General features: G+C 31.1%; 1 non-coding gene across 1 annotated transcript; it reads right to left on the reverse strand.

Annotated features, from left to right (window-relative positions):
* Positions 1-9,540: 9,540 nt before the first annotated feature.
* On the reverse strand, positions 9,541-9,614 carry TRNAW-CCA. The gene has a single exon. It is a non-coding gene; the product is annotated as a tRNA-Trp (tRNA).
* Between the last annotated feature and the right edge of the window lie 3,961 nt (positions 9,615-13,575).

Here is a 13,575-nt window from a genome sequence, read left to right on the forward strand (position 1 = left end):
TTATATTCATAAGCGAAGAACAAATATTTCTTTTTTTTAATGAGAATTTTACACAATATAAGAAAATCCTTATTTTCATTTAGAATTGAAATTTATTAATTTCAATTGCTTTTACTTAATAATCTTAGCAATTAGCAATTGCATTGACATGCTTTGCTTACTCTGAATAGAAAATGAACTATTCAAATTTTTTTTTTGCATTTTTCAATTTTTTCATTGAATGACTATTCATCTATTGTTATTTTATTTTCATGTAAATAGAGGCCAGAAGCTCTATGGAAAAATCGTGGTTCAATTTGATGTTTTCTAAGGGAGAATTGGAATACAGAGGCGAGCTAAGTAAAGCAATGGATAGTTTTGCTCCTATTGAAAAGACTACTATAAGTAAAGACCGGTTTATATATGATATGGATAAAAACTTTTATGGTTGGGGTGAGCGTTCTAGTTATTACAATAATGTTGATCTTTTAGTTAACTCCAAGGACATTCGGAATTTCATATCGGATGACACCTTTTTTGTTAGGGATAGTAATAAAAATAGTTATTCTATATATTTTGATATAAAAAAGAAAAAATTTGAGATTAACAATGATTTGAGTGACCTAGAAATTTTTTTTTATAGTTATTGTAGTTCTAGTTATCTGAATAATAGATCTAAAGGTGACAACGATCTGCACTATGATCCTTACATTAAGGATACTAAATATAATTGTAATAATCACATTAATAGTTGCATTGACTCTTATTTTCGTTCTCACATCTGTATTAATAGTCACTTTTTAAGCGATAGTAATAATTCCAATGAAAGTTACATTTATAATTTCATTTGTAGTGAAAGTGGAAGTGGAAAGATTCGTGAAAGCAAAAATGACAAGATAAGAACTAATAGTAATCGTAATAATTTAATGAGTTCTAAGGATTTCGATATAACTAAAAACTACAATCAATTGTGGATTCAATGCGACAATTGTTATGGATTAATGTATAAGAAAGTCGAAATGAATGTTTGTGAAGAATGTGGACATTATTTGAAAATGACCAGTTCAGAGAGAATTGAGCTTTCGATTGATCCGGGTACTTGGAATCCTATGGATGAAGACATGGTCTCTGCGGATCCCATTAAATTTCATTCGAGGGAGGAACCTTATAAAAAGCGTATTGCCTCTGCTCAAAAAAAGACAGGGTTGACTGACGCTATTCAAACAGGTACAGGTCAATTAAACGGTATTCCGGTAGCTCTTGGGGTTATGGATTTTCAGTTTATGGGGGGTAGTATGGGATCCGTAGTAGGCGAAAAAATAACTCGTTTGATCGAGTATGCTACCAATCAATGTTTACCTCTTATTTTAGTGTGTTCTTCCGGAGGAGCACGAATGCAAGAAGGAAGTTTAAGTTTGATGCAAATGGCTAAAATTTCTTCGGTTTTATGTGATTATCAATCAAGTAAAAAGTTATTCTATATATCAATTCTTACATCTCCTACTACCGGTGGGGTGACAGCAAGTTTTGGTATGTTGGGGGATATCATTATTGCCGAACCCTATGCCTATATTGCATTTGCGGGTAAAAGAGTAATTGAACAAACATTGAAAAAAGCCGTGCCTGAAGGTTCACAAGCAGCTGAATCTTTATTACGTAAGGGCTTATTGGATGCAATTGTACCACGTAATCCTTTAAAAGGTGTTGTGAGTGAGTTATTTCAGCTCCATGCTTTTTTTCCTTTGAACAAAAATGAAATCAAATAAAACAGTTAGTTTATCATAATTAAACGAAAACCCTGAAAAATTCATTTTTCTTTAGAATCATTTTTTTATCGATATTCTTGTTTACTACTCAGTAAACCTTTATCAACAAGATAAAAAGTGAATTTTTGCTTTCGGGAAGTTCAAATTCGACTAGAAAAATAAAACAAAGTTTTTTTCCTCTCTTGCTTGCATATGGATAGATAATTCAAATAGAGATATAGATCTATAGAGAGTCTTGCATCGTTTTGCATTTCCCGAAAATTCCCTGTTGGTGGATCAGATTCCAATCAATTTTGTATAAAATTTTAATGGAATAAAATTTTTTCTTTATTAATGACTATTAGAAGACAAAAAGAACAAAAAGAATAATAAATCTAACAGGGAGATTATGATAATACATCTATTTTATTTTGAAAGATTAATAAGTCCATTTATTTAGTTTGGCATTTCTTGTACCTATTTTTTTATTCTATTTCTAGTAGGTTCTATTATTTCTATTAGGTTGTATATTAGTATTCGATATATATTTACTTAAAGATACTTAGTATAATTATATAATATATATAATAGAAATAATAAAACTACAAGATATTCTAAGATATCTTTAGAATTCAGAATATAACAATAACAGGTACAAATATTAAATTGAGGTACCCCATTTTATGACAACTTTCAACAACTTACCCTCTATTTTTGTGCCTTTAGTAGGCCTAGTCTTTCCGGCACTTGCAATGGCTTCTTTATTTCTTCATATTCAAAAAAATAAGATTTTTTAGATCGGATGAGACCGAATCGTATAACTCCCCTTTTTATTTTAAAAACTTCGATTTGATAAGACCCATTTGGTAGAATATTGTATAACACATAGATTCCTACAAACATAACTAAAAAAAGTTTTTATGCATGTGTAAACGTATTATATGGGGTAACTCAATTTGCGCTCTTTTGAAAAAATGGATCATCGTCGGACCGCTGGATGAAATTCAAGTCAATGTATTTATTTGTATGTATATAGTTATAGGGGATCATATAAAGGAAGGAGATTTTATTATTTTAGATATAAACAATTATATAAATTATTCCTAAAGTAAAGGTTCACAACAAAATAGTTATAGTTGATGAGAGTTACTTTGAAAACAAAAAAAGGAAAGTCATATTTTCTCAATTCCAAAAAATTGTATAACTGGATCTAATATATATGAGTTGGCGATCAGAATCTCTATGGATAGAATTTATAACGGGGTCTCGAAAAACAAGTAATTTCTGCTGGGCCTTTATCCTATTTTTAGGTTCATTGGGATTCTTATTGGTTGGAACTTCCAGTTATCTTGGTAAAAATTTTATATCGTTAGTTGCATCTCAGGAAATCCTTTTTTTTCCACAAGGGATTGTGATGTCTTTCTATGGGATCGCGGGTCTCTTTATTAGTTGCTATTTGTGGTGCACTATTTTGTGGAATGTGGGTAGTGGTTATGATCTTTTCGACCGAAAAGAAGGGATAGTACGGATTTTTCGTTGGGGATTTCCTGGAAAAAGCCGTCGCATCTTTTTACGATTCCTTATGAAAGATATTCAGTCGATCAGAATCGAAGTTAAAGAGGGTGTTTCTGCCCGGCGTGTCCTTTATATGGAAATTAGAGGTCAAGGGGCTATTCCTTTAATTCGTACTGATGAGAATTTTACTACACGAGAAATTGAGCAAAAAGCTGCTGAATTGGCTTACTTCTTGCGTGTACCAATTGAAGTATTTTGAAATGAATTCATTTTTAAAGTTTAAAGACTAAATCCTTTGGCAGTAGGAAGAAAAAACGAAAGAATTGCTTTCTTTTTTTTCAATTGAACATTCATCTATTCTTTTATGCTCGTTTTTTTTTATATATTTGATAGAAAAGAAAGGGAGTTTATTCGTCTCGAAAATAGAATCATATTTTTTATTTTAAAAATTCAAAAAAGTTCTTTTAGTATTGATCGAAAAAAGGGGGAATAACATCCTGGAAATACAATTTTTTCTTTATTCAAATTGTAAGTGTATTCTGAGTCTATTTCTGTATTCTTTCTAGATTCAAAGCAAAGACTAAGTATTGAATCAAAAGAAAAAGAGAAAAGGGATTATAGGCTCAATACATTCTATTTGAATTAGAATAGAAACTCATGCTCGATAGAAATAGTAGATCTAATAGAATCCACAAATGCGGTAGGTTCATTAACAATTCACAGATTCAAAATGGCAAAAAAGAAAGCATTCATTCCTTTTTTTTATTTTACATCTATAGTCTTTTTGCCCTGGTTGATCTCTCTCTGCTGTAATAAAAGTTTGAAAACTTGGATTACTAATTGGTGGAATACTAGACAATGCGAAACTTTCTTGAATGATATTCAAGAAAAAAGTGTTCTAGAAAAATTCATACAATTAGAGGAACTATTCCAGCTGGATGAAATGATAAAGGAATACCCAGAAACCGATTTACAACAATTTCGTCTAGGAATCCACAAAGAAACGATCCAATTCATCAAAATACACAATGAGTATCGTATCCATACAATCTTGCACTTCTCGACAAATCTAATATCTTTCGTTATTCTAAGTGGTTATTCCTTTTGGGGTAAGGAAAAGCTTTTTATTCTCAATTCTTGGGTTCAAGAATTCCTATATAATTTAAGTGATACAATTAAAGCTTTTTCGATTCTTTTATTAACTGATTTATGTATCGGATTCCATTCGCCTCACGGTTGGGAACTAATGATTGGTTATATTTACAAAGATTTTGGGTTTGCTCATTATGAGCAAATTTTATCTGGTCTAGTTTCTACCTTTCCAGTCATTCTTGATACAATTTTTAAATATTGGATCTTTCGTTATTTAAATCGTGTATCTCCGTCACTTGTAGTGATTTATCATGCAATAAATGACTAAAAAACGATTCACTGATCCAATTCTACTCTTTCTTACTTTATACATCATAACCAAATCAAAGTCGTATTTACTTTACTCTTTTTTACCCACGAGGGATTCCTTGTATATTTCAAAAAAATTTATTTTTTCAGTAAATGTAAATAGCAGAATTGTGGCTAGGGAAGTATATTATCGACCTACCTAACTTTATTGTAGAAATTTTCGGGATAAACGATTGGACCATGCAAACTAGAAATACCTTTTCTTGGATAAGGGAAGAGATTACTCGCTCCATATCTGTCTCACTCATGATATATATAATAACTTGGGCATCCATTTCAAGTGCATATCCAATTTTTGCCCAGCAGAATTATGAAAATCCACGAGAGGCAACTGGGCGTATTGTATGTGCCAATTGCCATTTAGCTAGTAAGCCCGTGGATATTGAGGTTCCACAAGCGGTACTTCCTGATACTGTATTTGAAGCAGTTGTTAAAATTCCTTATGATATGCAGCTAAAACAAGTTCTAGCTAATGGTAAAAAAGGAGCTTTGAATGTGGGAGCTGTTCTTATTTTACCGGAGGGGTTTGAATTAGCCCCCCCCGATCGTATTTCACCCGAGATGAAAGAAAAGATAGGAAATCTGTCTTTTCAGAATTATCGCCCCAATAAAAAAAATATTCTTGTGATAGGTCCTGTTCCTGGTCAAAAATATAGTGAAATAACCTTTCCTATTCTTGCCCCAGACCCTGCTACTAATAAAGATGTTCACTTCTTAAAATATCCTATATACGTAGGTGGAAATAGGGGAAGGGGTCAGATTTATCCTGATGGTAGCAAAAGTAACAATACAGTTTATAATGCTACGGCAGGAGGGATAATAAGTAAAATTTTACGAAAAGAAAAAGGGGGATACGAAATAACCATAGTGGATGCATCGAATGAACGCCAAGTAATTGATATTATCCCTCGAGGCCTAGAACTTCTTGTTTCAGAGGGCGAATCCATTAAACTCGATCAACCATTAACAAGCAATCCTAATGTGGGTGGGTTTGGTCAGGGGGATGCGGAAATAGTACTTCAAGATCCATTACGTGTCCAAGGCCTTTTGTTCTTCTTAGGATCTGTTGTTTTGGCACAAATCTTTTTGGTTCTTAAAAAGAAACAGTTTGAGAAGGTTCAATTATCCGAAATGAATTTTTAGATCTGTCTATTTCGCCTTATCAAATTCGTAAAAAAGAAAGAACAAAAAAAATTATCAAAAGCCTTTTTGCCTCTCTTTAGACTTTCGATTTCGACCAGGTGTCAGGAATTACTTGTCTGATAGTCCTAATCCTAGTATGTATATTAAGAAGAATTCACTTTACCCCCCTTTTCTTTATTTTTCAATACAAATTTGTATTGAAAAATGGGAGGGGGTGTGATGTAACTCTGTCGTTAGTGACCAATTGAAATTGATAGAATGTATCAATAATCAAGAGTTTTTTTCTAATGTAATTTAGAATGGAAAAATTTGACTAGATACTAAAATAAGGAAAGCAAGCGTAGAAAAAAGGGAACTAGAAATTGGCGAAATAACAAATTTTAGGGACTATAGGGAGTATTACTTGTCTTGCGAGTCTTCGACACAAGAAAAGGAATTTTAGACATCCTTTTCTTGTGTCGATCTTGTCATTCTTAATTGCATTCGTTAAAAAATCCTATTCTTAGTTTACATATATATTACTGTTTCTATATATATAAGGTTTTAATATATCTATATTAATATATATCGTATATATAATTATTAATTAATAGTATTAATAATAGTTACTTTTTGTAGTTTTATTTATTTTCATTTCAAGTTTGATGAAATACTAAAAAAATAAGAAAAAACTTCTATTAGTATAGAGTATAGACAAAATTTTAATGATAGATCTAATGATAAAAAATATTGTGTCAGTCGGGAAAGCAGAAAAATAAAATTAAGTGACCCCCCCCCCTTTTTTTCGATCTTTGAAAGGTTAATAATAAATACTATATGCTCCTAACCTACTAATCTAATTAAGTTCATTTTTCAAAAACACGATAAAAATTGTTCTGATTATTAGCAGTTCAACGGGACCCCCTCGAATCAGACAAAGAAGGAAGAGTTGGGCCCCGTTGAGTTCTTATGTTTTCACGTCTATAACTCAGTTCATCCAATTTCTACAGGGATGAACCTAATCCTGAATATGAACCATAAAAGAAAATACCTATTAAACCGATCACAAGAATACCAGCTACAGTACCTATTACCCAAAGAGGAATCCTTCCAGTAGTATCAGCCATTTATCCTGCTTCCCTCCACATTTCATCGAGTGGTCATGCTAGAAACATAAACAGTCAGAGATAATTATGATATATAATCCATCCGAATGGGATAAGAAAACGAATGGGATAAGAAAATTACTACTCTTTGTTTTTTATTTTATTATTCTACGCTCTTTTCTTAATTTTACTTAATTTTAATTGAAGAAATAATTTGAAAATAAAACAGCAAGTACAAAAATGAGTAATAACCCCCAATAGAGACTGGTACGATTTAATTCAACATTTTGTTCGTTCGGATTTGATTGTGTCATAGCTCTATAAATAATTGAATTCGGTTTATCGTTGGATGAACTGCATTGCTGATATTGACCCCAAAAAAGAAACGGTAGGTACAGCTAGTCCATGAACAGCCAACCAGCGCACTGTAAAAATTGGATAGGTCCTATCTATAGTCATTGGGTCCTCCTAAAAAGATCTACTAAATTCGTCGAGTTGTTCCAAAGAATCAAAACGGCCTGTTATTAATGGAATGCCCTGTCGGCTCTCTGTAAAATACTCGTTTGGACGAGGGCTCCCAAACACATCGTAAGCTAAACCGGTGCTGACGAATAACCAGCCCGCAATGAATAGGGAAGGTATAGTAATGCTATGAATGACCCAGTATCGAATACTGGTAATAATATCAGCAAAAGAACGTTCTCCTGTGCTTCCAGACATACTGAACTCCAGATATTCTTGTAGGGAATCGATTCTGTAAAAGATGAATCAGTAAATTCAAATTCACTGAGATTACATCTTTGTGAGATCGTCAATAAAGTACCAAGGGTATTTTTAGAGTCTACCGAATCAGTATAGCTATCCTTCTTCTGACACAGCAACGCAATTTGAATTAGTATAGAACTGAAGTGTTAGATAATTTATTTCGTTTTTTTTTTTGCTTGTCGATGTATAACCATGTTCCACTTCTTCAAATTCCTGTATCTGTAATCTATAGGGGCTTTGATCCTTTATTTGTTTTGGACTAGAAAATAAACTAAAGATTAGATAAAATGAAAATTCAAGAGGGTGGTTTCTAATTCTAATAATTCATTAAGGAAATTCTCATATTGTCCCAAGTCAATTGAATCCAAAACCCATCAATTTCATTTTTGTTGCATATGCATAATTGTAGAAGATATTTTTTTGTAATGATAATGTGACCCCCCCCCGTTTTTGCTTTTTATTTCATTTTATTTTAAGGAATTAATTTCCAGTAACAAGAAAAGGAAGAATAGTTTTGGATCAATTCAAAAGAACAACAAATAATAAAAAAATAATAATACTAAATCTTTGGAATGCGTGCATTGTTTTGTTGTATTCAATTTAAAGGTTTTTTCTTTCTTTAACTAACTACAAAGATGATGGGTTTTTCACTCTATTTTCTATATAATATCGAAAGAAAAAAACCTAAAACCTAGAAAGGAAACGATAATAGAAATTGCTAATTACAAGTTTTAAAAATCTAGTTAAAATAAATAACTCTTTTTTTGACTGATCTCGTTCTCCGTGTAGGATACTGCTTTTTGGTTTAATTTCATAGATTAAATGAAGAAAACTGCTCTACTATATTAATCTACTTTATTCAAAATTGAATTTATTTCAATTTGAATAAATGTAGAAGGGGGCATATTCTAGGTTCTAAGGTCACTTAAAAAAAAAAGAATCAAACAACTTTTTTAAAAATTTTTACATGTTTATTCAAAAAAAGTTCTATGTTTTAACTGAAGTTATATAATAGAGTTATTTTTTTATGTATTATTTTTTCTTATTAATTTCTTAAAGAGTTTTTCAATGAATCAGTTACGTGAATTCTGAATCCTGAGATGGTGCAGATGCCAAAGACGATGAATTTCGTTTTTTCTTTTTCTCTATTTTTGTTCATACCACCGATAATGCTTGATAACTCACAAATTTTCAATTTAATTTTTTGATTCTTGGAACTAGTATTTGTATCTATCTTTACTTTAAAAAATTTTTTTATTGAAACTTCGGGAAGTACTTTAGAAACATATGTATAAAAAAACATATTTTATTGAGTCCCTTCATGCCTACTATAACTAGTTATTTCGGTTTTCTACTAGCAGCTTTAACTATAACCTCAGTTCTATTTATTGGTCTAAGCAAAATACGACTTATTTGAAATTAATTGAATGAATCTTTTTTGATCAAAAAAGATTTATATGGTATTTCATATGTTCGATAGTTCCTTACCGTGTTAATTACCCAATTTTGGTCATTGAGATTCGTCGGCAATACAGATTAAGAGCTAGGAATAGATAGTACCTCTCTTTTCTCCCTTTCAAAAATGAAAACAAAATAAAATTGAAATGATTGAAGTTTCTTTATTTGGAATCGTCTTAGGTCTAATTCCTATTACTTTGGCTGGATTATTCGTAACTGCTTATTTACAATACAGACGTGGTGATCAGTTGGACTTTTGATTAATTAACATCTCTTTTTTTTGACTGACCTCCTTCTTGCTTTCATATGCGGGAGGTCGAATTCAGATTGCTGCTCAATTATTTGCGAACAGTGGAATTTTGACACAATCTAATAAACAAGAGTGACATCACGCTCTGTAGGATTTGAACCTACGACATTGGGTTTTGGAGACCCACGTTCTACCGAACTGAACTAAGAGCGCTTTTCTTGTTTTTTATAAAAAAACGAAAAGGCTAGAAAGAGGACATTCTTTAACTCGAATCGATTTTGTACGTATATACTATATCATAGTATATCATAAAATTCAGAATTATATGTATGTCCAATTTTATTAAAAAAGATAAATCTAAAATGGATTCCTCGTTACTGCTCTTCTGAGCAGTAATTAGGTGACAGGATTTGATTTGAACATTTTTGTACCCAAAACAAACGCGCTACCAAGCTGCGCTACATCCCTTTCGATTGGTTTACAGTGTCATTGTAAACAATTCCTATCTTGTTTTCCACATCCTTCTTTTTTTTTTTGTTTTTATAAGACAACAAACTATATATAAGTATAATTAAAAAAATTACTTTTTTAGGCAAATCCTATCAATTTCAAATTTACAGAGGCGTTTCCATTGAAAATTGAATCTATAAGATCGTGTCAAATATTTCACTAATTTTGAAAATGGGGGCACATATACTGAATTCGAACTCCCGCATATGAATATAAAATTAGGTCAGTACAATAAAAGAAGAAGAAGGTTAATTTCAAATGTCCAGATCACCACGTCTGTATTGTAAATAGCAGTTACGAATAATCCAGCCAAAGTAATAGGAATTAGACCTAAGAGATTCCAAATAAAAGAACTTCATCATTTCAATTTTTTTTTTGTTTTCATTTTTGAAAGGGAGAAAAGAGAGGTACTATCTATCCTAGCTCTTAATCTGTATTGCCGACGAATCTCAATGACAAAATGGGTATTAACACGTAATGAACTATCGACATATGAAATACCATATAAATCTTTTTTATCAAAAAGATTATTCAATTAATTTCAAATAAGTCGTATTTGCTTAGACCAATAAATATAACTGAGTTATATTTAAAGCTGCTAGTAAAAACCGAAATAACTAGTTATAGTAGGCATGAAGGGACTCAATAAAATATGTTTTTTTATACATATGTTTCAAGTACTTCCCGAAGTTAATAAAAATTTTTAAAGTAAAGATAGATACAAATACTAGTCCAAGAATCAAAAAATTAAATTGAAATTTGTGAGTTATCAGCATTAATCGGTGTATGAACAAAAAAATAGAGAAAAAGAAAAACGAAATTCATCGTCTTTGGCATCTGCACATCTCAGGATTCGAATTCACTAACTGATTCATTGAAAAACTCTTTAAAAATTAATAAGAAAAAATATACATAAAAAATAACTCTATATATAACTTCAGTTTAAACATAGAACTTTTTTTTGAATAATTAAAAATTTTTAAAAAAGTTGTTTGATTCTTTTTTTTTTAAGTGACCTTAGAACTAGAATATGCCCCCTTCTACATTTATCAAATTGAAATAAATTCTTTTGAATAAAGTAGATTAATATAGTAAGCAGTTTTCTTCATTTATCTATGAATTTAAACCAAGCAGTATCCTAACGAGAACGAGATCAGTCAAAAAATAGTTATTTATTTTAACTAGATTTTAAACTTGTAATTGCAATTTCTATTATCGTTTCCTTTCTAGTTTTAGGTTTTTTTCTTTCGATTTTATATAAAATAGAGTGAAAAAACCACATCTTTGAGTAGTTAAAGAAAAAAAACCTTTAAATTGAATACAAAAAACAATGCACGCATTCCAAAGATTTAGTAATTATTATTTTTTCTTATTTGTTGTTCTTTTGATTTGATCCAAACTATTCTTCCTTTTCTTGTTACTGGAAATTAATTCTTAAAATAAATGAAATAAAAAGCAAAAACGGGGGGGGTCACATATCATTACAAAAAAATATCTTCTACAATTATGCATAGCACAAATGAAATGTGGGTTTTGGATTCATTGACTTGGGACAATATGAGAATTTCCTTAATGAATTATTAGAATTAGAAACCCCCTCTTGAATTTTCATTTATCTAATCTTTAGTTTATTTTCTAGTCCAAACAAATAAAGGATCAACCCCTATAGATTACAGATACAGGAATTTGAAGAAGTGGAACGGTTTATACATCGACAAGCAAAAAAAACGAAATAAATTATCTAACACTTCAGTTCTATACTAATTCAAATTGCGTTGCTGTGTCAGAAGAAGGATAGCTATACTGATTCGGTAGACTCTAAAAATACCCTTGTACTTTATTGACGATCTCACAAAGATGTAATCTCAGTGAATTTGAATTTACTGATTCATCTTTTACAGAATCGATTCCCTACAAGAATATCTGGAGTCAGTATGTCTGGAAGCACAGGAGAACGTTCTTTTGCTGATATTATTACCAGTATTCGATACTGGGTCATTCATAGCATTACTATACCTTCCCTATTCATTGCGGGCTGGTTATTCGTCAGCACCGGTTTAGCTTACGATGTGTTTGGGAGCCCTCGTCCAAACGAGTATTTTACAGAGAGCCGACAGGGCATTCCATTAATAACAGGCCGTTTTGATTCTTTGGAACAACTCGACGAATTTAGTAGATCTTTTTAGGAGGACCCAATGACTATAGATAGGACCTATCCAATTTTTACAGTGCGCTGGTTGGCTGTTCATGGACTAGCTGTACCTACCGTTTCTTTTTGGGGTCAATATCAGCAATGCAGTTCATCAACGATAACCGAATTCAATTATTTATAGAGCTATGACACATCAAATCCGAACGAACAAATGTTGAATTAAATCGTACCAGTCTCTATGGGGGTTATTACTCATTTTTGTACTTGCTGTTTTATTTTCAAATTATTTCTTCAATTAAAATTAAGTAAAATTAAGAAAAGCGTAGAATAATAAAATAAAACAAAGAGTAGTAATTTTCTTATCCCATTCGTTTTCTATCCCATTCGGATGGATTATATATCATAATTATCTCTGACTTTTATGTTTCTAGCATGACCACTCGATGAAATGTGGAGGGAAGCAGGATAAATGGCTGATACTACTGGAAGGATTCCTCTTTGGGTAATAGGTACTGTAGCTGGTATTCTTGTGATCGGTTTAATAGGTATTTTCTTTTATGGTTCATATTCAGGATTAGGTTCATCCCTGTAGAAATTGGATGAACTGAGTTATAGACGTGAAAACATAAGAACTCAACGGGGCCCAACTCTTCCTTCTTTGTCTGATTCGAGGGGTCCCGTTGAACTGCTAAAATCAGAACAATTTTTATCGTGTTTTTTGAAAAATGAACTTAATTAGATTAGTAGGTTAGGAGCATATAGTATTTATTATTAACCTTTCAAAGATCGAAAAAAAGGGGGGGGGTCACTTAATTTTATTTTTCTGCTTTCCCGACTGACACAATATTTTTTATCATTAGATCTATCATTAAAATTTTGTCTATACTCTATACTAATAGAAGTTTTTTCTTATTTTTTGTATTTCATCAAACTTGAAATGAAAATAAATAAACTACAAAAGTAACTATTATTAATACTATTAATTAATAATTATATATACGATATTATTAATATAGATATATTAAAACCTTATATATATAGAAACAGTAATATATATGTAAACTAAGATAGGATTTTTTAACGAATGCAATTAAGAATGACAAGATCGACACAAGAAGGATGTCTAAAATTCCTTTTCTTGTGTCGAAGACTCGCAAGACAAGTAATACTCCCTATAGTCCCTAAAATTTGTTATTTCGCCAATTTCTAGTTCCCTTTTTTCTACGCTTGCTTTCCTTATTTTAGTATCTAGTCAAATTTTCCATTCTAAATTACATTAGAAAAAACTCTTGATTATTGATACATTCTATCAATTTCAATTGGTCACTAACGACAGAGTTACATCACACACCCCCTCCCATTTTTCAATACAAATTTGTATTGAAAATAAAGAAAAGGGGGGTAAAGTGAATTCTTCTTAATATACATACTAGGATTAGGACTATCAGACAAGTAATCCTGACACCTGGTCGAAATCGAAAGTCTAAAGAGAGGCAAAAAGGCTTTTGATAA

This window comes from Brassica napus, unplaced genomic scaffold (genome assembly GCF_020379485.1).
Source record: "Brassica napus cultivar Da-Ae unplaced genomic scaffold, Da-Ae ScsIHWf_3011;HRSCAF=3798, whole genome shotgun sequence".
Taxonomy (NCBI): domain Eukaryota; kingdom Viridiplantae; phylum Streptophyta; class Magnoliopsida; order Brassicales; family Brassicaceae; genus Brassica; species Brassica napus.